The 27,161-nt window shown below is 35.1% G+C and overlaps 1 long non-coding RNA gene and 1 pseudogene across 8 annotated transcripts in view; one reads left to right on the forward strand and one right to left on the reverse strand.

Moving 5' to 3' along the window:
• Positions 1-27,161, reverse strand: part of LOC103876976 — a 146,633-nt gene that overhangs the window by 65,939 nt on the left and 53,533 nt on the right. Inside the window, exon 3 of one of the 7 annotated variants that reach the window (XR_001894151.3) lies at positions 21,462-21,626. The exons of the other annotated variants lie outside the window; for them this stretch is intronic. This is a non-coding gene — a long non-coding RNA (uncharacterized LOC103876976). The remainder of the gene's footprint in view (positions 1-21,461; positions 21,627-27,161) is intronic. 7 annotated transcript variants of the gene reach the window in all.
• Positions 1,220-2,606, forward strand: LOC101001123 (annotated as a pseudogene). The gene has a single exon (XR_636463.4). The product of XR_636463.4 is annotated as a pyruvate dehydrogenase E1 component subunit alpha, somatic form, mitochondrial pseudogene (transcript).

Here is a 27,161-nt window from a genome sequence, read left to right on the forward strand (position 1 = left end):
CTAAAAACTGGACAATATTTAAAAGGCAACTATCTGAAAACTCTGAAAAGTTAGCAATAGCAGACAAACTAGAGAGAGAGTCAAACTTGAAGAATGACCATAATAGAGATAAATACTTTACCTGAACATGAGGCAGTAAAAACTCTAAGGAGAAAAGAACTCCCTGATACTAGAGAGTATTATGAGAAATCTCAGAAAGAAGAAAGCTGGAGATGACCCCCACTTTATATACGAACTGACACAAGTCCTGGGCTCACTCCTAAGCTGTGTGTGTGAGTAATAGGCATTAACATGAATCAGCATAGTAAAGGCTTCGGGAATTGAACTGTAATATAAACCACCACCCAAGTCCCAGAATTACCTCTGAGATATATGTGCAAAACAGCCAAAACAATATGACAAAGACTTTGAAACTATAGCTGACATTGGAAATACCACACACAGAAGGCAAGAAATAATTTTTTAGTTTTAACCTAACTGGGTTGATGGTTTGATAAATTAAAAATTTGACATTCAACAGAAGGTTTTAACGGCACCCAGAGTCTCTCAAGGTAATATTTAAAATATCCAGGATATAACCCAAAATTATTAGAAAAATAAATAACTAGAAAAATACGACAAATTCTCAAAAGAAGGATAAATAATAAGACTTAAAGGAATAGAAATAGACAAATTCACGAATATACTTGGAGACTTTAGCACTCTTCTTTGAATTATCAACAAATAAGTAGATAGGAGACCAGCACGGATATACAAGATCTGAACAACACTATCAAATAATTTTACGTAATTGATATTTGTTGAACGCTATATCTAGAAACAGCTAATACATATTCTTATTAAATCCACATAAATAATAACCTAGATGAGCTACATCATGGCTCTTATAGCAAACTATAACACATTTTAAAAATAGAAATAATACAAAATATCTTATACGATCATAGTGGAAATCAAAACTAAAAAGATATTGGAAAAGTACCAAAATATTTGCAAATTAAATAGCATACTTCTAAACAGACACAGGTTAAAGAAAAAGTCTGGAGTAGACGATAAAATATTTTGAACCGAATGAAATAGATGAGAATGAAGATAAATTTGCGGAATGAAGCTAAAATAGTGCCTAGAGGAAAATCTATAGCATTAAATGTTTATGCTAGAAATACAGAATGATCTCAAACTAATGATCTAAGTCTTCAACTTAAGAAGCTAGGAGGAGTCGCTGCTGCCGCCAGTGCCTGTGCTTCATGAGGAAGATCCGCGCCACCGTCTCCCGCGTGTTGTCCGGCGCTTCTCAGAAGCCGGCAAGCAGAGTGCTGGTAGCATCCCGTAATTTTGCAAATGATGCTACATTTGAAATTAAGAAATGTGACCTTCACCGACTGGAAGAAGGCCCTCCTGTCACAACAGTGCTCACCAGGGAGGATGGGCTCAAATACTACAGGATGATGCAGACTGTGCGCCGAATGGAGTTGAAAGCAGATCAGCTGTATAAACAGAAAATTATTCGTGGTTTCTGTCACTTGTGTGATGGTCAGGAAGCTTGCTGTGTGGGCCTGGAAGCCGGCATCAACCCCACAGACCATCTCATAACAGCCTACCGGGCTCACGGCTTTACCTTCACCCGGGGCCTTTCCGTCCGAGAAATTCTCGCAGAGCTTACAGGACGAAAAGGAGGTTGTGCTAAAGGGAAAGGAGGATCGATGCACATGTATGCCAAGAACTTCTACGGGGGCAATGGCATCATGGAAGCGCAGGTGCCCCTGGGCGCTGGGATTGCTCTAGCCTGTAAGTATAATGGAAAAGATGAGGTCTGCTGACTTTATACGGCGATGGTGCTGCTAACCAGGGCCAGATATTCGAAGCTTACAACATGGCAGCTTTGTGGAAATTACCTTGTATTTTCATCTGTGAGAATAATCGCTATGGAATGGGAACATCTGTTGAGAGAGCAGCAGCCAGCACTGATTACTATAAGAGAGGTGATTTCATTCCTGGGCTGAGAGTGGATGGAATGGATATCCTGTGCGTCCGAGAGGCGACAAGGTTTGCTGCTGCCTGTTGTAGATCTGGGAAGGGGCCCATCCTGATGCAGCTGCAGACTTATCGTTACCACGGACACAGTATGAGTGATCCTGGAGTCAGTTACCGTACACGAGAAGAAATTCAGGAAGTAAGAAGTAAGAGTGACCCTATTATGCTTCTCAAGGACAGAATGGTGAACAGCAATCTTGCCAGTGTGGAAGAACTAAAGGAAATTGATGTGGAAGTGAAGAAGGAGATTGAGGATGCTGCCCAGTTTGCCACGGCCGATCCTGAGCCACCTTTGGAGGAGCTGGGCTACCGCATCTACTCCAGCGACCCACCTTTTGAAGTTCGTGGTGCCAATCAGTGGATCAAGTTTAAGTCAGTCAGTTAAGGGGACTAGAATGGGAGGGTATACCTTCAGGGGGCTACCAGTGTTCTCAACTTGGTTAAGGAGGAAGAAAACCCAGTCAATGAAATTCTTGTAAACTTCCATTAAGACTAAGTGTGTAGATTGAGCAGGTAGTAATTGCATGCACTTCGTACATTGTTGCATTAAAAGATTAATTATTGAGTGCTAAATAAAATAAAATAAAATAAGCTAGAAAAAGAGAAACAAATTAAAGCACAAGAAAAAGAAAAGGAACAATAAAAAATAACTGAAATTAATAAAAAGAAAAAGAAATAGAGAAAATAAACGAAACCAAAAGCTGGTTCCTTGAAAAGATGAATAGAATTCAAAAATATCTGGATGGACTGACCAAGAAAAAAGTGAGGATATACCAATTTTCAATATCAAGCATAAAAGGGGGATATCATTTCAGACCCTCAGAAAATAAAATAGAAGGAAATCTGAAATAATAAGAAAATAATAAAAACATTTGTGTGCCTATACATTTGGCAACTTAAATGAAATGGACCCAGTACTTAAAAAGACGGAAACTACAAAATTTATTCAAGAAGAAATAGATAACTTGAATAGCTTTATATGAGCTAAAGAACATTATTCATAATTAAAACTTTGTAGCAAAAAATTCTAGGACCAAATTGCTTCACTGACGAAGTCTGCCAAAATTTTAAGAAATATATAAGCTTTATACAATTTGTTTTTCAGAAAATAGAAAAGGAAATATTTTGTCATTTTGTCACAAAAAAGCCAGATAAATGTAATACAAGAAACAAGAAATTGAAAACCAATATCCCTCTTACACATGGACATACAAATATTCAACAAAATATTAGACAAAAAATACAGCAGTACATGAAACAATATTAATACATCATGACTTAATAGGGTCTATCTCACTAATGAAGAACTGGTTCAACATTCAAAAGCTAATCAATATAATCCATCATAATAACAGACAAAAATGATCATTAAAATAGATAAAGAAAAATCATTTGACAAAATTTAGCATCTAATTTCCTCATAACAAAAGATATTGAGCATTCTTATATGATTATTTGACATCTGTATATCTTCCTTGGTGAGATATCTCTTCAGATATTTTGCCCATTTCTTTTTTGGGTTATTTTCTTATTGTTAAGAGTTCTTTGTGTATTATGAATACAACTGCTTTATCAAATATTTGTTTTGAAAATATTTCCTCCCAGAGTGTGACTTGCCTTTTTGTTCTCTTAACAATGTCATATCAGAGCAAAAAATCAAAAGGCGTATTTTATCATTTTTTTTCTTTCATAGATTATGCTTTTGGTGTTGTACCTAAAAACTCCTTGCCAAACCTAAAGTCATATAGATTGCCTCCTACATTTTTTCTAGAGATTTTACAATATTGTGTCTTATATGTAGGATTATGATTGATTTTGAGCTTTTATGAAGGTGTGAGGTCTATGTCTAGATTTTTTTCTTTTGCATATGGGCATACAATTGTTCTAGCAACATTTATTGAAAAGACTATCATCTCTTCATTGAATTGCCAGTTTTCCTTTATCAAAGATATTGTGTTGGTCTATTTATGAGCTTTCTATTCTGTTCCATTGATTTTTGCCTATTATTTTGATATCTTAGCCTGTCTTGATTACTGCAATTTTTTAGTAAGTTTCAATGAGTATTGTTACTCATTCAACTGTGTTCTTCTTCAGTATCATGTTGGCTATTTTGATATTTTACCTTTCCATAAAAATTTTAGAGTAACTTTGTTGATATCCTCAAATTATCTTGTTGAGATTTTCATTGGGATTATACTGACTCTACAGAAAGTTGGGAAATTGACATTTTAACAATATTGAGTATTCCAATCCATGAAGATGGAATATTTCTTCATTTGTTTAAAATTGTTTTGATTCTTTCCTTAGATTTTTAGAGTTTTCTACATATACATTCTATGTATATTTTGTTGGGTCTATACTGTTTTATTTTATTTTATTAAATTCTGGGATACATGTGCAGGACATACGGGTTTGTTACACAGGAAAATGTGTGCCATGGTGGTTTGCTGAGTATTTTTTAAATTATCATTTGAAACCAATAGTACTTAACTTTTATCTTTCTCCTTTCTAAAATAGGTGGCACACTTCCTACCATGAAAATAATTCTCTACTGTTCCTTCTTCTTGTGGATATTGCATAATAAAAGAAGAAAGTATGAAACAAGATTTGACAATCCTCTGTTTAGAAGAGTACCTTAATGACTCTAAGGCAAAACCTCAGAATAGGAACTTGGTGACTACAGAGGTCTTTGAAACTAGACAATTAATAAGGGCAGGCCTTCAAAAGCAGATCAGAGGGAAAAAAACAATCCAAAGAGAACTTAGACACAAATACCCAATAGCAAAAGAGGTATAGCTATAATAGCAAAAAAGCACCTGAAGATGATTATTTAATGACCAGGAATACTTCCCATTCCAATATGTACAACCTTCGGCAATGTGACATTGGCATGCCTCCTATCCAGAAGTAAAATTTATTTTTCTACCCCTTTGAATCTGGGTTGGTCTTGTAACTTGCTATGTCTAATAGAACATGGTAGAAACAACTTTGTGCAAGTTGTGGAGGCTTATCCTTAAAAGACCATGCAGCTTCCATGTTTACCCAGTTGGAGACCTGCCTTCATACCACCATAGAAGGAAAGTGGCCTTGTCTACCAGAGGATAAAAGGCCACATGAAGGAGAATCAAAGTACTGTAGAAAACAGCATTAAGAAGTGAGTGAGGTCTTCTTGGAAATTTCAGCCCAGCCAACTCTCCAGCTAACTGCATTCATATGAGTGAATCCAGGCTAAACAAGAAAGGATGCCATCCAGCCAAACCACTGACTGTGGGAAGCAATAAATTGCTGTTATTTCAAGATACTAAAGTTTGAGGCTATTTTTTATGCAGCAAAAGACAACTGATAGAGTACCATAAAACAGAAAATATTTATGTTTTAAGGTTCACCAAACAATGCAAGAGCCCACTTGTAAGCTCTGAAGCCCTGTTCCTAAGGTCTGATGGCTTAGAAATTAGATGATAGAATAAAATTTAGATAATTGAATAAAAGAAAGGAAGGTGTTCCAGACAGGTAGAACAACATGAGCACAGGCAAGAGGCAGGACAAAAAGAACAAAAGGAGTCATTCTTTCATGCATTTTTTCTTTACAAAAGAAGTAATTCTGTGTTCCTCTTTAAATCTTCCAAGATTTTCCCCTTTTGGGTTATATTTAGTGTATTCATCTAAAATAGTAGAATTAGATTGCAAGGTCTAAAGGAGCAGGGAAACAAAAAGACCAACACTCAGTGAGCATTTACCATGTACCAGGAACTTGACATTGCCTAATCTCATTCAATCATCACAAAATAGTCTTATGCTACAATTATTTCTCCCCATTTTACAGAAGAGGCAACTAAAGCTCAGGGATTGTAGGTAATTTGCCCAAGTTCACTAAGCTAGTAAATGGTATTGCTTTGCTTCTTCCTCTTTCAAAATATATACCACTTCCATAATCACCTACTGCCTCCCAGACTCTCTATTTATCTCACTATCAGCAATGCTTAGTTTATTTCTTCTCACAATGAAGGCACTCAAAATGTGCCTCTGATAGAATTTAGGGGGAAATAAACTTATATGAAACAAAGTTCATTAATCTGACAGAATGTAGAGGAAAACACATGAAATAAATTTCATTAATCTGATAGAACTTAGAGGGAAAAACTTACGTAAAATAAATTTTATTAATCTTTGACTCTAGTGACATTAACGGATAAATAGTTTTCTGTGTGAAGTTCACTTCCTTTATGTAACCACTAAATTCATAACTCAATCATTCACTGATCCATTTAGCAAATAGGTATTAAGCATCTCATAAGTGCCAGCTTTTTAGGCACTAGGAACATAGTGGTGAGCAGAGGGACATCAAACACATTCATACTCACAAAGTCTTTGACCTCTAGATGGAGATTATTGGTCATATTTGTGTCTTCCCTAAAGATATCCTGGGCATGGGTGTCAACCTTGAGCAAGTTGGCTTCTCAGTCATTTGTTTTTATTTCTACATGTCCTCCTAACAAAACAATAAGGGGAAAATAATATACTCAACTCTCTTTGATCCTTACAAGTGAAAAATGATTGAGTACCCCTTCCCAGAAGGAGGAACAGAATTTACTAATGCTTTCTTGTTTATCTTTAAGAGTTACAATGCTTAGAACAACTGTTTGCTCCTTGTAAGAAATGTACATGTTGTCTAGTTAGAATGGTTTAAAATTATATTTAAAAAATTCATTATTCTGTCCAAAGACCCTGGAACTTAAACTTAACTGAAAATGCACATCTAAGTCAGACCACAGTGTCTTGAAGTTTCTATGGCAAGTTTGTCAAAGTTGGAGAGCGTCACTTACTCCCAGCTGTTTCTAAGGTTCACAGCTTCCACCCCCACCCCCGCCAATACTTGTCTGAGATTCTTGGCTGAGAGAGCTGTTTGTTTCTTTATTTAGCAAAATCTAGCACAGCTCTGCTTAGCAGAGGGACAAACTGGAATTTGCAAATTTCTGCATTATCACTCAGAAATTGCCAACTTGTCACAGGTGTACAGCATGCGAATAATGGGAAGAAGAGAGCCGGGGACTGCCATGGACCTGAACGCCGGGGGCTCCATCTGCAATGTCCCAGGCACATTACTGCATCTCGTAGGGGAATCCGCTTTTCGTGGTAGGCAGAGGTGGGGAGTGCAGGTCCTACTCACGGCTTACAAGACATTTTAAGTCAACAATTATAAGCAGAGCTGTTAACAGCACGCTGCTTGATTATTATGTCATGAAGAAAAGAAAAGAATGGCAAGGGTAACTTGAAAAAATAAATGAAGAGCAGTGAGTTTTCCGAGAAGCAGAGAATGAAACTGAGAGATTCTTGTTATTTTTTAAAGCTGCTGAGTTGCTCTCACTTCTTTGCTAAGTCTCTCAAGTACTTTTTTTTCCTCAAAAGGCTTGAATAAATACCTGCCCTGCACTGAAGGGGAAATGCAGAGGCTCAGCTTACCGACAAGTGGACAGGTGGCGAAACAGGTATGGGCATTTCTGTTTCAGGTCAGCTTTTCATGGGACTTAATTGAATAATATCACCTCTCACTTTTTACCTTTTTCCCCCTCATTGATCAAGCTGCTTTTGAGAAAAGTGATACTTTGCATATCTGGCTAAGTACTGTTAACAGCCTCTGCCTGCGGTTTGTTAAAATTAAAAAAAAAAAAAAAAAAAAAAAAAAAGTGTGATCTTGCCGGAGAAGTAATTTGCTTCTCTCCAACCAATGATGGCTTGTACTTTATGCAAATTGGTATCTAGGGACAACAAATCCCATTTAATACATATGCATAGTTCATAAAAAAAACGACGTGAGAGAAAGAGGAAAAAAGATAAAGCAACGAGTCAGCAAAAGAACAGGTTCCGAGGAAATTTATTGTCCCAAATTGGACATTTGTAACAGATGATGTGAACAAGTGTTAACTTTGTTTTCAGCAGCTCTTCACGTACATTCACTAGACATCACACAGATTATGTTTTAAGGATCTGAACTGTAATAAAAAAAAAGTGTCTATGGGCTTTAGAGTGTTGTGTTCCATATGGTTAGGGAAGTACGGAGTTATTGCGACAAGCATCTTGTGAAGCTCATTACGCGCGGTGGTGTTAGATGCGAATTGCCGCGCATAGCTATAGGGTACGTACATGACATCCCACAGTCAGCAGATAGCAACTGGAAATGAAAGATATGAAGGCACAGAGTACAGCTTCAGGGAACATGTTAGACAAAACATCTGCTGGTATCAGAACACTGCATTATCAGATCATTGTGGCCATGAATTTTTTATAGACAGTTTTTTCCCCCAAACCGCAACTTTGAAAGTGACATTTTGTGCAAAAAGTTTTTGATTGAAGTGTGATGTCAGGAGGAAGTCCAGTGCTGGAAGTCATTGTATAGAGAGCCGACACTGGCAGCCCAAGAAAACTCCTTTTTGCAAAGTGGGGCAACCTCGCCTAGGAGAATGTGTGCTGCAGTGCGTGCACATGGGAAGGCATAAGCAAGAAAGTTTTCTAAGCAAAAAAATATGACTGAGATGCTTTGGTCTTTCTATGTCACTCAACATGTGGACAGGTTCATATCCTTCATATCCTAGACATTCACTTAACACTTCCTTTCTTCATGTGGAGAAAGGGTTGGTCAGGAACTCCAATTAAGTGAGGAGGCAATATTCCATCAACTTATCTCTTGTACTCTGCTTGTTAATGGCAGCATTTCACTTTTGCCACTTCTGCCTGAGAGTGGCTCTTATAAGAGGTTCCTTCATTGCAGGAAACTTGCATGGATGAAAAACTAGCTGAGTTCTGATTATTCGAAGTATACATTAGCGGCCCACAGTCCTTGAGAGACGGTGGCAGGAAGGCCTGAAGAAAGGGAGGCAGTGGGGAGATGGTCCTCACCTTGAGAAAAGTTAATGGTCCTGATATTTAGGCCCCATTCCAGGATGCCATATACTTCATCTTGGAAGATAATGAAGCTCATCTAAAAGTATTATGACTTATGGAAGAATCCAGCTATCGACAGCCACCTTCCTGTTAACATGGTTCTGAGAAATGGAATGATTTCACAGGCCATGGGGTACAGGGATAAACGTATTTCTCTTAAAAGAGCTAATGCAAAAGAAGAGTAGAGGAGAAAGAGCTCAAAGACAAGTGGCAGGTCCTTGAAATGGATTCTGGAGAACTAGAGGAAGTGCTTTTCTCTATAATGCAACCAGTATTCAATTTAACATTCTTTTCAATAAACCATTGGATTCCTCTCTTAGCCCATTAGAAAAGTGACACACTGGATAAGATCAGAGTGTGACGCTCAGAAACCCTCAAGAGAGACTATATTTACTCATGGCAGCAGATGTGAAGGAACATCTGTACAATAATTGGCAATAGTTCCAGATATGAAAGAGAAAAGTAAAAGATACTCATGAATGAGTAAGCACCAACTACAGAGATCTGTACTTCACAGCTCCAAGCTGTTCTCTTATCATTCTACACATTTTTTTTCCATTTTCTTTTTGTCTTATTTTCATCTTTCTTTTTTATTTTCTTTCAGTGAAAGCAAAGTGAGGAAGAGGATTTCTTTTCATTTTTCATAATTCCTTTTTTCTACTGCTTTGTAGAAGAGATATGAGTATAGAGAAATACCCTCTGGGTATATATTCTCTATTATTCTCCCTGAAAGTTTTGATGAGCCATCAACTGTACACAGAAAGATGTGAGAATTCGTTCACTCAATAAATATTTACTAAGCACCTATTACTGCAAGTGGCCCTTGTGCTAAGAACAACTACGATTTTCAATAACTGTATTTATTTATTTTTAATATTATTTTTGAGAAAAGGTCTTGCTCTGTTGCCCAGGTTGGTGTGCAGTGGTGCAATCATGGCTCACTGCAACCTTGACCTCCAGGCTCAAGTGATCCTCTCACCTCAGCCTCCCAGAGAGCTGGGACCACAGGTGTGCACCAATACACCCAGATAATTTTTTCATTATTTGTAGAGATGAGGTCTTGCTATGTTGCCCAAGCTAGTCAGGAACTCCCGTACTCAAGCAATCCTACTGCCTCAGCCTCCCAGAGTGTTGGGATTATAGGCATGAGCCAGTGCACCCAGCCTTTATTTATTTTTGAAAAATATTGTAAATAAAAAAATTAATAAATAATACTCAGAGTCAAACATTAAGTAAAAGAGGGGAAAGAGAGAGTTAGGTAACCTTCAACCTGGTTTTGTCTTGAGAACATTTGCTGTTCCAAGTAAATTTAGCTTTGTTTTCCTTGATCTCTGAGGGTATGGAAAATACAAAGTCTAGGGATCATTCTAAGTGAGAAATATAGATGGAGATATCCCTATATCTAATTCCTCCAAAGACCACATGCTCAGTGTCACATAAAACACAAGTAAGCATGTCCTAGTCATCAGCCAATCACCAGCACACACACACACAGCCAACAACACAATAAGACAAAGACTTCAGAAAACATATTTATCAGGTATAAAAGAAATATGTCTAATGAATGCTAAGAAGGTGAATAAGGGACAAATCATAAAAAATAGTTAAAGGTTATACAAATGTAAAAGCATATTTAAGTAAGAAAAAATAGAGCTTATAGAAAAAACATATAATTCATTGGATGGAATTAACAGTTGAATACAAATAAAGACAAAAATTTTGTGAGCAGGAAGATATGTCTGAAGAGAAGCAAAGAGATGCAAAATGTTTTAAAAGTTAAACCATGATGGGGAAGAAAAAAGTTTTAATATACGCCTAATTAAGTTTCAAAAACAAGAGAAAGGGAGCTGCAGTAGTATTTGGAAGCATAACAGTTTAGAATTTTCTAAAATACCAATTCTCAGACTTATGAAGTCTGAGAATTATAATACCAATTCTTTTGGTATTATATGAATATATTATATAATACCTATATAATATATAATTATATGAATTATATAATATAATACCAATATTATATGAATTATAATACCAATTCTCAGACTTATGAAGCTAAATGAATCCTAACCAGGAAAATAAATATCTAGAACACAAAACTGCAGACCACAAAAGACATAAATGTATTAAAGCACCAAGGCAAAAATGAGAACCTTCAATGTTTGATGAATTGACAGCGAACTTCTCAACAGCAACTATGAAAGCCATACACTGTGGTAACATCTTTAATGTGCTCAGAGAAAATAACTGTCTACTGAGACTGCATGTTAATCAAAGTGATTTTCAAGAGAGTGGGTAAGATAGCGATATTTGTTGAAACGAAATTAATAGTTCACTATCAACAGATCTTCTTTGAATGAACTTTTAAGAAATGAAATTCACAAAAAAACGCAAGTGATCCCAGATGTTAGCTTTGAGTAACAGGAATATATTAGGAGCAAAGAAAATGATAACTTGTGAATAAATTTAAATAAACTTTGGTGGCATAAAATTATAGTGATAAATTCTTCATGAGGTTAAAAAGCAAATAGAAAAAACTAATAAAAGACACAAAAAAGGTAAAAGGAGGGCATTGTTTTTATTAAGATAGTCTAGGCCAGGTATGGTGGCTCATGCCTGAAATCTGAGCACTTTGGGAGCCCAAGGTGGGCCGATTGGTTGAGTCTAGGACTTCAAGACCAACCTGGGCAACATGACAAAACCTTGTCTCCAAAAAAAAAAAAAAAAATTAGCTGGGTGTGGTGGCATGTGCATGTAGTCCTAGCTACCCGGGAGGCTGAGGTAGAAGGATCACCTTAATCCAGGAATTCAAGGCTGCAGAAAGTTGAGACCTTGCCACTGCACTCTAGCCTGGGTGACAGAGCAAGATCCTGTCTCAAAAAAAAAAAAAAAAAAGTCCACAATTTCTGGAATGTTTAGGTTGAAGGGAAAGGTATCAATTTAAATTTGATAAATAATGTTTGCATGCTAAAATAATTAAGGGAACCTTGCTAATACAAATAGGGCATAATATTTATTAATATTATTTATTAACTTTATATTTATTTATAACATTTCTTAATTTTCCCTAGCCTCCCAGGTAGCTGGGACTACATGCATATGCCACCATACCCAGCTAATTTTTTTTTTTGGTAGAGACAAGGTTTTGTCATGTTGCCCAGGTTGGTCTTGGAGTCCTAGACTCAACCAATCGGCCCACCTTGGGCTCCCAAAGTGCTCAGATTTCAGGCATGAGCCACCATACCCGACCTAGACTATCTTAATAATGGAAAAATGGAAAATATGGAAATAATGATCAACCATTCCAAACAGAAGCAATAAGAGAGAGGAAATGTGAAACAAAATTTGAGACAAGTAAGAAGCAGAAATTAAAATGGAGTATGTACATTTACATAAATTATAGTAAATGTAAATGGTCTTCATGGTCTAGTTAAAAGATCAAGATTGCCCAATTGAGAGCGAGAGAGAGAGACAGGGAATGAGAGAGAGAGAGAGAGAGAGAGAGACAGAACAGAGACAGAAGTAGAGGGAGAGAGAAAGAGGAAAAACAAGAAGAATAAGGAGGAGCAGAGGAGCCTGGGAAGAAGAGCAGGAGATTAAGAAGAAGAAGAAAAAATAGAGGAAGGGAAAGGTAAAAAACAAGGATAAAAACAAGAAGAAAAAATTTAAAAGATTTTTAAAAAAAGAGAGAAAAGATCAACCAGGAGATTATTAATTGAAAGAAAGACAGTATATAAGGCAAAATAAATATTATTCTTATGAAAAATAAAGAGGATCACTATATAATGATAAAATGTTTAATTTTAAACTTGCATGTACCTAGTAATAGCTTAGAACATGTAGAGTCAAAACTGACCGAACAGTGTAGGATAACTTGACAAAGTCACTATCATAGCAGCATATTTTAAGGCCCCTCACACAGTTATTGATAGAGCAAGAAAATAAAAAACATTAAAATTTGAAGTTTTTAAGCAATATAAATAGCATGCATGATATAATAGGCATATGTAGACTAAGGTACCAATAACTGCATACTATTTTTAGATACTCATAAACCATTTACAAAAATTGACTATCCTGAATTATGAAGCATGTATTAATGAATTATCAATCATGTATTAATGAATTTCAAACTTTTAGGTACTATATATTCTTTAACAAAAATACAGTTAAATCATAAATAAATAATTTAAATTTTAAGTAGGAAAACTATTTATTTTGGAATTTAAAATCACACTTCTAAATATAAGTGAGAAAGTGGAAAAGCATTGTGGAAAATAGAAAATGTTTAGATTTGATAGAAATAAAAATACTGCTTTTCAAAAAACTATAGAATACAGCTAAATTGTAGCTTTGGACATTTTATTAGAAAAGAATATATTTTAAAAATTTCACTACAAAATTGATAAATGAGATGATAGATATGTTAATTAGTTTTGTAAATTATTCCACATTGTGTACATATATCTAAACATCACATTTTACCCCATAAATGTATACAATTATAATTTGTCAATTAAGAAAGATATTAATAAAAATAAGAGAATAAAGGCTAACAATTAATTAGTTAAATACCTATTATGGTTAACATTAGGTGTCAACTTGATTGACCTGCAGGATGCCTAGATAACTGCTAAGTATTGTTTCTGGGTGTGTCTGTGAGGGGTTGCCAGAGGAGACTAACATTTGAGTCAGTAGACTAAGAGAGGAAGGCTCACCCTCAGTGTTTGTGGGCACCATCCAATCTGCTGCCAGCTGGCTAGAACAAAGCAGGCAGAGCAGCTGGGATAAGCTTTCTTGCTGTGTCTTCCGGCTTTCATCTTTCTCCCATGGTGCATGCTCCCTGTCCTTGGACATGAAACTCCAGGTTCTTTGGCCTTTGGACTCCTGTTCTTACATCAGTGATTTGCCTGGGGCTCTCGGGCCTTCAATCACAGACTGAACACCTGCACTGTTGGCTTCCCTACTTTCAAGACTTTTGGACTTGGACTGGACCACCATACCTACCTCCTCAGCTTGCAGATGGCCTATCATGGGACTTCATCTTGTGATGGTATGAGTCAATTCTCCTTAATAAATTCTCTTTCATATATACATATATCCTATTAGTTTTGTCCCTCTGAAGAACCCTGACTAATACAATACCCAAATAAACACATTCGAAAAAAAACACCACTCCCTAAATAAATGGCAAAGGGTGAAAATAACAATAAAACAGTAGAGATTAAGAAACCATGTAACAAAAAAATCCAATAGAGCCATTGACAAATCTTTGCTATTGACAAAGATTGTTTTCTGAAAAGTAAAATGTGAAATTCCTGTAGCAAAATTCATCAAAGAAATGAAGAATAAATTAAAAATATTGGAAATAAATGATCCATAATTCTAGATATTAAATATAGTATGAGTAACTTTATGTCAGTATACTTGAAAATATAAAATGGTCAACCTTTCAGAAGAAAAAAAGGTAGAACTTTAAATCCAGAATGAGAAAGAAAAAAAAAATCTGAATAGTTTTATTACCTCTAAAGAAACTGAATTATACTCCGAAAGAAACACCAAACCCAAGTGATGTTAAAATTATGTTCTACCAAACATGCAAGGTATAAATAGTCCTAATCTCATATACAGTATCTCAAAGTTTAGATAAAATGGGAGTAATATGTCACAGAATTTGGTGGGCTAGCTAATTCTTAACACTATAACCTGACAAGGACAACATAAAAAATCAGATTATATCTATAACTTACTCCAGAATAGAGGTGTAAAAATTCCAAACAAAATATAAAATGAACCTAGCATTGTAATGATTTTTTAGATCTACTCACAAATATGCTTATACTGTCTTTTCCTGGGCACGTAGTAGGATTTCACTTTTCTACACACTGATGGTTAGATTTTTCCATGTAGTGTTTTGGCCAATAAAATGTAAATAGAAGGGCTGTGTGCCAATTCAGATCAGATGCTTTCAGAGCCGGAATGCAAGGTCTCATGTTATTTCTGTCTCCACAACACACACCCCTGCCACTTCCATATACTCCCCAAATGGTGAAGATACCATCAGCCTGAGTTCCTGTCAAAAACTAGATAGAGCAGAGACTCCATATGACTCACAATTGACATTTAACATTATTGAGAAATAAACCTTTGTTATTATAAATTACAAAAATGTAGAGGTTGTTTGTTATAGCATTAGATCCCAAACCATTCTGCCTGATGCAAGCATTGTATAAAAAATGAATTTACTTTGTGACTGAAATGAATTTATCACAGAAATATAATTGTTGCTTAACACTGGAAAATCAGCATGTTAAGAGTTCAAGAGAAAAAAATATATAATCTCCTCAATAAATGAAGAGAAAGGTTTGATAAAAATAAAAAATGTATTTATATAAAAGCTCTCACAAGACTATTAATAAAGACAAATTCCTTCATGAAAGATGTACATACACCTTTAGAAAGCCTGAAACCTACATCATACTTCATAGTAAATGTTGATAGTATGCTCTTTAAGGTCAATACAAATGGCAAGCATGCTCTTCATGATCATTTCTAATTGGCATTGCATAGAAGACCTTAGAGCAGTAAGGCAAGAAAAAGAAATAAAAAGTGAAGGATTAGAAATAGAGATACAAGGCCCGGCGTGTTGGCTCAAGCCTGTAATCCCAGCACTTCAGGAGGCTGAAGTGGGTGGATCATGAGGTCAGCAGATCGAGATCATCCTGGCTAACACAGTGAATGAAACCCTGTCTCTACTAAAAGTACAAAAAATTAGCCGGACGTGGTGGCGGGCGCCTGTAGTCCCAGCTACTCTAGAGGCTGAGGCAGGAGAGCTGCGTGAACCCGGGAGGCGGAGCTTGCAGTGAGCCGAGATCGCGCCACTGCGTTCCAGACTGGGCGACAGAGCGAAACTCTCACTCAAAAACAAACAAACAAACAAACAAACAAAAAAAAAGAAAGAAAAAAAAGAAAGAAATAGAAATACAAAAATGTATTTACTCACAAATGAAAAATCATATAATTATCTTGGTAGAAAATCCAAAACAATCAGTAAGTAAATTATTAGAAATCATAAGATAGCTTAGGAAGACCTCTGAATGTAAAATCAATTCAAAAACTAACTAAAAATCTATTCAACAGAAAAAAAGTGTGTAAAATATGATTTTAAAGGAGATGCCATTTACAAAAACATCAAATATACCATATATATGGATAAATCTAACAATGTTATGAAGAAAATTAAAACATAATTGGAAAGAATCAAAGAGATCTCAGTAAGTGGAGAGTAATGTCATATTCAAATATAAATATTTATGTTCAAATATTGGGGAAATAATAACTTCAGATTTAAATTCAGTCCACATTGATTTATGGATTCAATACAACTTATCTAAAATTTAACTCTGTGTGTCAATGAACAAGCTGGTTCCAAAGTAATTTGATACAAAAGTAATTGCAGTTTTTGCTATTACTTTCAATGGCAAAAACCGCAATTACTTTTGCACCAACTTCATATAAAGAGCAAAAAGTCAAAAACAGTCAAGATATTGTCAACTATCAGGAATTGTCATAAAGCTGCCTATATGTATATGCCAATGTGATATGTGATTTATTTTCCATTGCAGTTCAATGGGAAATAGTAGATTTTTAAATAAATGGTGATAAACCAATTGATTTTCCACATTGTAAAAGACATAATTTAGACCCCAACCTCACACCACACATAGCAAGACCCTGCCTCTAGAAAATAGCAATAATAAAATTAAAGTAAATTAGTTTGAATTTAAGACTAAAATGGGAAAGACAAGCTTATAAAACATTTTTAGAACAATATAAGAGGTAGCAAAGTCATTACCTCAGGATAGAGAATAAAAAAGTAGAAAGTGCAAACCTCAATGAAAAAGCTTCATAAATTTAATTATACTGAATTAAGAATTTAGATTAATTATAGAGAAACCAGAGAGTGAAGGAAAAGTCTATAAAAATGAAAAAAAAATACATTTATGACATATGTAATTCAAAAAGGATTATTTTGTAGAATAGCAACTAGATTAGGAATCAGGCCCCTCCCTGGAATATTCCCGGCCCCACAGTGATTCCAATCAAGCATACACAAAACACTTCCTAAAGCGTAGGAGCTTATCTTGACATTTGGGGTTGGTATATCTTGATTTTGGTGGCTGATAAAGAAAAACTGGGGATTCATGGACAGAAAAAGAATTCTTCCAAGATCCTCTTTGGGTCAGAGAAGCTGAAATAGTGGGTCTACGAGAACAATCATGCAAAGGAGTCAATTACGCAAGAAGCAATGGGAATCTGGGTAGGGCAGCAGAGGAAGATACAGTCTTTAGGATATGAAGGTGAAAGTTGACCCTGGCCCATCCTCTTCCATAGGTATCTCCTGCAAGATATGTGCATAGGTCATTAAAGGTCTTGCACATGTCATTAAAGTTTATTCCTATGTATTTATCATGCCTGTTGTTATTGTAAATGGAAATTTTATTTTACATTTCTAATAGATTGTGCTTTTTACATATGAAATATGTACATTGTTTATTGTACCATTTTACTACTGAATTACCTTTGTTTGGGGTATATTTTCACTTGATTCTTTGGAGTTTATTTAGATGTTCAATCATGTTATCTGTAAATTGGAGTAGTTTACCTCTTCCTTTTCAATATTATCTAGTTAATTGGCTTTTTTCTTGCCTTTTTCAAGTTTAATGTTAGTAATTGTGATAAAAATAAGCATTCCTTGCTTTTTTTTTTTAATTTCAAAGGAGACACCATTTACATTTGGGCAGGGAGAGATAAGTTTTAATTGTTTTAAAGTATTATCAATAAATTTCTATTTTAGTAAATTTTTTCAAAAACATTAAATTTTATCAAACATCCTTTGGAGTCTGTGAAGGCAATCATATGAGTTTTATCCTTATGTTTATTCATTTATTTCAAAAATTTTTTAGACACAGGGTCCCACTCTGTTGCCCAGACTGGAGTGCAGTGGTACAATCACAGTTAATTGTAGCCTAGAACTCCTGGGATCCTGGGATCAAGGGATCCTCCTGCCTCAGCCTCCCAAGTAGCTAGGACTACAGGCATCTGCACAATACCAGGCTAATTTCTTTTAATTTTTTTGTAGACATGGGGTCACGCAATGTTGCCCGGTCTTGAACTCCTGGCCTCAAGTCATCCTCCCACCTTGGCCTATGCAAGTTCTGGGATTACAGGTGTGAACCACTGCACTTGCCCTATGTTTATTTATATAATAAATTATATAATTAGATTTATTGGTATTAACTAACCTGCTTTCCTGGCATAAGAGCCACTTATTTATGAAGTACTATTTTTTAATGTTATTCTGAAATCTGTATGTTGATATTTTATTTAGTATCTTTGTATTAATATTCATGAGTGGCTTTGGTCTGTAGTTTTCTTTCTTAATAAAATCATTTTTAGTTTTGGTGTTAATGTTACACTCAGTACATATGAATACATAAATAAGAAGAATGTCAACATATTGGAATTTTCCACTCCTTAAAGTTTCTTGTGAACATGTCTGGACCTAGTGCTTTTGGGATATGGGGCATGGACACATGTTGAACAGGAAAAAAGATAGATTTTTTTTTTTTCACTTTTAAACAGCTTTGTTGAGATAAAATGTACATACCATAAAGTTCACCCACTTAATATGTACAATTCAATGATTTTTAGTGCATTTGCAGAGTTATGCAACCATCACCATAATCTAATCATGTAATATTTTTAATATGCCCAAAGGAAAACATAAACCAATCAGCAGTTACTCTAACTTCCCCATTCCCAGTTCTCGGTGACTACTAATCTCTTTTCTATCTCTGTAGATTTTCCTATTGGGACATTTTCAATAAAAGGTTTCACACAACACTTGGTGTTTCATGACTAGCTTCTTTCATAGCATAATGTTTTCATGGTTCATCCATGTTGTAGCATGTATCAGTACTTCATTTTTTTATATTGCCAAATAATATCCATTGTGTGGATACACCATGTTTTATTTATCCATTCATCAGTATATGGGCATTTGGATTGTTTCTACTTTTGGCTCTCACGAATAATGCTAATACGAACATTGGGGTACAAGTTTTTCTGTAGACGTATGTTTTTATTTTTCTTGGTTATATACCTAGGCAGGTGTAGAGAATTTGAAGAGCTTGGTGGAAGTTCAATGGGAATTTTAGAAGTTAAGATCCTTTAGGGAGAAATTAAGAGATTTAAAAATACTGAATATCAAAAAAAATTTTGAGGATACACAGAAAGATATCAGGTGGATCACCTGGATTATATGATAACTCTATATTTAACATTTCAGGCACTTGAAAACTGTTCTCCAAAGTAGCTGCACTACCTTATATTTCTTTTAGCAGTGTGTATTTCTTTTAGCAAAGTATATAAGGTATATGTATACCTTATATTTCTTTTAGCAAAGTAGCTGCATTGCCTTATGTTTCTTTTAGCAAACTTCAACCAATTTCCCACATCCTCACCCATACTTCTTATTATTGCTTGTCATTTTGATTGGAGGTTTTGAAGTGGTATCTTATTATGATTTGCTGTCTACCCAGTGACTAATGGTATTGAGCATCATGTTATGTTTATTCACAATTTGTATATCACTATATCATCTCTAACAATATCTATTTAAATATTTTGCTCTTTTTAATTGGATCACTTGTCTTTTTAATAAACACTTTTTAAGTTCAGGGGTACAAGTGCTGGTTTGTTACATAGGTAAACTTGTTTCATGGGGGTTTGTTTTACACATTATTTCATCACCCAGGAATTAAGCCTAGTACCCATTAGTTATTTTTCCTGATCCTCAACCTCCTCCCACCTCCACCCTCCACAAGGCCCCAGTGTGTGTTGTTTCTCTCTATGTGTCCATGTGTTCTCATCATTTAGCTCCCACTTATAAGTGAGGATATGTGGTATTTGTTGATTTGTAAGAGTATTTTATATATTCTGGATACAAGTCCCTCATGAGATACATTATTTGCAAATATTTTCTCAGTACATAGGTTATCTTTTTATTTTCTTTTGAAGTCCTTTAAAGAAAAACATTTTTAATTTTGAGGAAGTTCCATTTGTCAACATTCTCTTTTATCACTTGTGCTTTCAGTAGCATATCTAAAAAGTCATTGCCAAACCCAACATACAAAGATTTACTCTTATATTTTCTTCTGAGTTTTATAGCTTTAGATTTTATATGTAGGTCTATGATCTACTTTGAGTCCATTTTTGTGTATGATGTGATGCAGGGGTCCAAATTCATCTTTTGCATGTGGATATTCATTTATCTCAGATATAAGTTTTTGTTGAATGTTAATATTTAAACTATGAGAATGTATTAAAAAATATTTGGATAAATGAGCAGGAAAGAGAACCACCCTATTCACAGAAAACGCTGAGAATAAAATCCTTATTCTGTTGATATTTGTAAGATAATAGATACAATCTGGTGATCCAGAAGTAGATTTTATTATTTTTTTCAAAATCCCAAAACTATCTATGAAAGGAAGGGCTACCTGGTGATATAATTTTTTAAAAGCACTTATAATATGTCTGTACAATGAAAGATTCTATAGCTACTAAGAAAAATAGCTTGTCTCCACATGCATGAATATGGAAAGGTTCCAAAATACATTAGGTAATAAAATTAAGTTACAGAAATGTGTTTATATCTTGTAAACATTTGTGTAAATACACACAAACACACACACACACACACATCGACTGCAGGCAAATGTATAGAACGTTTCTTGAAGGCTATATCTAAAACAATAGTCAAGAAATTGGCAAAATGTTTGCACTAGATGGAATAGTGGGTGGTTGGGTGGTCAAAAGAGAGATGGAAACTTACTTTTCACTCAATGCCTTTCTCTGCCTTGTAAGTTTTGAGCAATGCATATGTCTTACATATTTAAAACTCAATAAAACTAATAAAAATGGCTTATTAACTTTACTAAATTTTACTAGAAAATGTCTTTCTCAAGTTGCCTGTAAGATATTGACTGTAGAACTCTAATATATTTCCTGTTAAATAATATGACTATACAAATGATTCCACAAAAGTTACCAATCCAAATTCCTTGATCATGATAACACTGCAGCCAGAACCCACTCAATATGAAGCAACATTCAGAAATTACCCAGAAAGAATTTATTACATAGTATTCTTCTTAAAGAGAATGTGGCACATTAGCATATATTACATTTGCTTGTTCACAAATCTCAGAACATTCAAACAAAAAATTCTCCTTGAATTTTGAGAAAGGTATAACTACATGACACATATGAAATTTATAGAGGCCAGGGAGTCATAAATCACATTCTTTATCAAGAAGATATTAGATAAAGTTGTTGATTTCAGTGAAGGGATGCTATGGATGTTTGGGAGAGCATTTTCTAACATTATTTTGATGTTAATGCCAGAGAACAAATCATTTACTCACAATAATATGCTTTACGCCCATCACTATCCCTTTAAGCCAATGGGTCGAATGGACTCACAGATCTGACTCTACGTGGCATCCTCTGACGTTCTCAAATCAGCTTAGAGATGGTGTCTAAATAGTCCTTTAACTACGGCCATTTCATGTGATACCTCTGTTACCCTTCTGAAAAAAAGAATCCAAATCTTGATGTGTTTATTACAGTGCCTTAGCTGCCTCAGGAGATTTAATCTGTCTGACTGACTGTACATGGAGAAACATTCTTTGCTAATCTGCATTTTATTTTAAAGTTTACAAAACATAAAGATTAAAATGTCAATGTAAATTGAGCATGCTTGGCTGTAAAAGGCCAGTTGTGTCTGTTTCAGACATTCTTATATTTTGTTATCAATTTGTTCCAAAGTCCAAAAATGTTCATATATCACAGTAGATACTTAAACAACAAACGGCTAATTTCTTTCCATTGGAACCCTGACCTCCTCAATGGCAGATTGTGGGAACATAGGCTTCTTAGTTTTAAAGAAGCAAATAAATTTACAAATGAAGTTACCTGTTGGTAAGTTCCATGGTGGGAACAAAGAGAGGGCCTCTGTAAATATTATTCACCCCACTGCTGAGTCCATCCATCTAAAGGCCGTGATTGATGATGTCACCAAAACAAAGGAGTGCATTTAGTGTAATAAGCCAACATGATGAGACATTGAAAGGTTGGAATTATGTATGGCAGAAGACAATTATGCAAGCCAAACGATTCTTTAATTAATAATGAGATCCCTCACAGACTGAAGAGAAAGACCCACAGGATGGAAAGCATTGTGATTTACTCTGTGTGTGTCCATATGTGTCTGCAGTGTATATATTTTGGGATATAAATGATATATGCACAGTGTGGGTGCTGTGGCATCTGAATCTATGTGCTTATTGTCTGAGATCATGACTCATTTGTACACTGGGTAGGTGGATGTCTAGAATGTACCAATTGTTTCTTAAGAGATAGAAGGCTTTGCCTGATTCCTAAAGCCATGTGGTTTAATTAGAAAAACAGTTGAATTTCACTGATGTCATGTATGTTCCCCTATTTTCAGAATATAAGTAGTTGCCTTATGCTGTCCCAATTTAATTTTGTTAAACATTAAACCAAACCATGGAAGTACCAAAACATCAATATCAATGTAAATGCATAAATTAACAAAATGCCATTTAGTTCATTTTTAAATATTTCCCAGTGTCCCACAGATTTTGCTGTGTCCCATCCCAGTGTCACCTTGAATTGTAGTTCCAATAATCCCCATGTGTGTCATGGGAGGAACCTGGTAGGAGATAATTGAATCATGAGAGTGATTACTTCCATGCTGTTCTTGTGATAGTCAGTGAGTTCACACAAGATCTCATGGTTTTATAAGGGGCTTTTCCCCTTTTGCTCAGCAATTCTCTCTGCTGCCGTCATGTGAAGAAGGACGTGTTTGATTCCCCTTCATCCACAATTGTAAGTTCCCTGAGGCCGCCCCAGACATGCAGAACTGTGAGTCAATTAACCATCTTCCCTTTATAAATTACCCAGTCTCGAGTGTGTCCTTATAGCAGTGTGAGAATGGACTAATACATTCAGTCTCTGGATTAACACATGCTTCTAACTAACTAGTGATGTTTGTTTTAAAATTTTAGATATTTTGGAACAACATTGGTTTTCAAACTGTGTTATATGGAACACTAAGTATTCAATAGAGCTCTCCCCCTCTTCCTCTCTGCTCCCATAGAAATGACAAAGTGTGGGAGGTAAGGGAAACAAAGAGACAGAACTCCAACCCAAAGAGCTGCAGTTTTATTTGGGGGAAGGGGGATTTATTTTATGGTTTTCTATAAACAAAGATTTCTATGGCTATAAACAGTTTTAAAACCATCATTAAAAATGCATTTGAAATAAAACTAAAGCTAGTTTCTTAATACTATATATGAGAAAATTTCACATAAAACATAAAACTCATACTATGGAAGTACAAGAAAAGATATCTGGAGAATTTTTTAAATAATTTTGAGTTATTAAAACAAAGCCTATACCACCCACCAACATGCGTACATGACACATACACACACACACATATACACCTTGCCAGATTAGAAAAAATTTAAACTTCTATTGAGCACAAAACAGCATTAAAAAGTTAAAAGAGAAAGTTATAATAAAAATAGCATACTGGTATTTGCGGCATTTATAACAGACAACAATTAGTATCCATAGTAAATACAGAATTCTTAAACATGTATTCAGAAGTAACTAGATTTAAAACAACAAAGGATATTAATAAGAAATGTGTTAAAGATTATAAATGGGCAATAAACATAGATGCTAAATTCACCAGTAACCAGGAAAAATACAAATTTTATAAAATGTATTGTTTTCACCCTATTAGACTGTCAAAAATATAAAAACAAATCTGCTTATGTCAAATGTTCATGAGAGTGTAGAAAAACAAGCAGTATCTAAGGTCTTTGTGGAGTTTTAATAGACTTTTTGAAGGACAATATGGCAATACCTTTCAACTTTTGAAATATGCATAGGCAGTTATTCACCAATTCCATTTCTAGCAATGTATCTTAGAAATACTTCATGTCATTTACTTATTTGTTTACTTATTTATTTTTTTGGTGGTGGTGGTTTTAAAACATTTCAGCAAATTATTTGACACTCCTTCATTTAAAAGGTGAAGTGTAATTCACTTATCCTTGAATGTTGGCCAGTCTTTTTAAATTGACATATAACAGATGTGCCTATTTCCAGGGTACATAGGATAATCTGATACATTCATATAGTCAAATCAGGGTAATTGGGATAACTGTCACTTTAAATATGTATGTTTTCCTTATGGTAAGTACATTTGAATTATTCTCTTCTAGCTAGTATGAAAGGTGCAACAGAGTCATGTTAACTCTAGTCACCCTATTAATTCCCTTCCCCTTGAATGTTGGACAGAGTTTGTGACTTGCTTTAACCGAGAAAATGTGATGGTAGTGATGTGGGTGACTTCCAAGGCTAAGTCACAGAAAGGATAGCTTCTACCTGGCTCTTGCTTTCTTGAATTGCTCATGTTGGGGATGCCAGCTGCCATGTCATGAGGACACTCAAGCAGCCCATGTTGGAAAGAAACTGAGGCTCTATGGAGAGGTGTATGCTAAGAAGAACTGAGGTCTCCCACTAACATCTTGCATCAAACTATCACCATATTAGTGAGCCACCTTAGGTCCTCCAGCCCTAGTCCAGTCTTCAAATGACTGTAACATCTGGAATGCACCCTAATGAGAGATTCCAATCCTAAACCAGCCAGCTATGCTGCTTCAAGATCTCTGACCAGCAGGAACTATGAGCTAATAAAGATTTCTCATTATTTGAGGCCACTAACTTTTAACATAATTTGTTATGCCCGAAGTGTATGATTGAATTAATTGTGGTTAACCCATATCATGAAACATGCAACTATTAAATTCATACAGTATCTCTATGTATTCTAAAATAAAAATATCTTCAGGAAATATAAAACAAATGATTCAAACAGTATAAATTTTATTAATTTTTCTTATTAAGATACATTTGGATATATATAGTTTACATACACACCTCTCTACAGATGTCTGTAACTTCTTATGTAAATGCTTTCAGAAACCCATGGAATAGAGGATTGGACTAAGAAAGATAGCAAGGGAACTTCCACCTTATGAATTGCTGTGTATTTGAAATTTTTAAATTACAGACATGTTTTATGCATTCATATTTACTTTTATAATTTTATTTTTTAAATTTTAACTAATGAAAAATGAATGAAGTAGCATACTCTTCTTTGAAGGGCTTTCATTGTTGATATTAGTGAATTACCAGGTAGTAGAAGACAAGAAAATAGGATGAGTTAAAATGCATAATTTACTTTAATAGCTTTGTGGCTGAGAGGAAGCAAGTAAAATGATTGTTATAGTTTTGATTCAAGGCCAAGTGGCTTTATGTCATTCTATGGCCATAGCCTACCTGTTTGTCAAATGGGACAGTGAGTGTGGAGAGGTAAGTTGGGGAGGCAATGAGGATGACTTAGTCTAAATACACCCCTACCAGTGGACAAAGTCCAGAACCCACACCAGATGCCAGATGAATTGTAGGTTGATAGCGACATCTGCATATACAAAGGACAGCACGTTAAAGAGGGGAATGAAATAGATATCTACCTGTGGGAGCTATTGATTGGATTTAATGCTAAGGCTTTTATCCCATTATGCTGCATGTAATATGCTGAGGATTTCAGAAAAAAATAATACATGGGCTGTCCCAAGAACTATAGGTCAAAAGGGAGTGGATAATAGAATTTGAATAAAAAGGAACAATTGATTAGCTGATAGTGATTATTAGGCAAGATTATAGAAGGCAATATTACAACTAGCAGAGCATCACTAAATGATGCCTGTACCTTAATACAAAGCCATCTGAATCAACCTGAAGTACAAAGATGAAGACTCAAGTGACCAAGGCAAATTTTAATTGGAATTACAAATATCGCTTGGCAAAACGTGGCAAATAAAAGGCTCCTTGAGAGTATTTATGTAAAATCTTATGTCTTTCTTTCAAAGATTTCTTAAGAGGAGTTCCAGAAAATATCTTTAATTCCAGTTTATAGGTTTTCCTTATTTTAATGTTTGCATCTCTAGTGTAGGCATATTATAAATGGAATTAACTACATTACTAATGCTTTTAATCTGATTTTACTGGTGCGCCTAGGGCTGATAACTAGGAATCAGCATGTGTGTCATTAAAAATATATATAAAGTAATATAGAAACTAAATTATGTGTCCAAATAAACACATTTATCTGCGTGCTTTATTTATTATCCCAAGTAGCCAAAGCACAGAGTCCTGACTGCCTGTCTTCAAAAATAAAGTAGCTACAAAGCAGTTAGTCTGGCTGCTGGAATAAAAAACTCTCACTTGATGAAAGAACTGGCACGAAGAGTCCACTACGTTCTGATGTATTCCTTCGTTTATAACTCCCGGATCTCAGGCCTGGAACTAGACATTTGTGGGGCACTGCATGCATTTTTGTAAGACTGTTTATATGCAGGAAATAATTGGTAGTATTTTAGTCACTTAAATCGATTGCTGAGCAATCCATTGGATTGCTACTCAGTCGATCTAAGTTGGCTCTTCAGACAAGTGAAGCTTCAGCACTTACTGGGTACTGTTAATTGAAAGTCCTCTCCATGAGCCTATGATTTGGACCTGATGGAAGATATGTACAGAAATGCTAGAATATGTGGGCTGAGACTTTTGTATGAAATAAGTAAAAGGGAAGTGAGGCACTGTCCAAAATGTCAAAACTGATTCCTGAAATCCCAGGGGACTTTTTTCTCAAGTTGTATGTGATTATATTTACTTTGGAATGTTTTTAGATTCTGTGCTATGTCAATCATAAATCAATGCATGGCTGCCCTTTCTGCCCACTGTCTACCAAATCTACTGCAAAGACTTCCCAGTGACCTTGCCACCTGCTAAAAACCCGCCCTGACCACCTCTGGCTGAGAGGCCCTGGTTGTCTTCTGCCCTCTGATTACAATTACTTTCTGAGCAATTTAATGGGAAGCACCTCCCTTTGTTTAGTCATTGTTTCTGATGTTATTTTGGATTATTATTTAAATAGGTGTGCTGTCATTTGACTTTGTACATTG

The sequence above is a fragment of the Papio anubis genome, chromosome 14 (assembly GCF_008728515.1).
Source record: "Papio anubis isolate 15944 chromosome 14, Panubis1.0, whole genome shotgun sequence".
NCBI classification, from domain to species: Eukaryota; Metazoa; Chordata; class Mammalia; order Primates; family Cercopithecidae; genus Papio; species Papio anubis.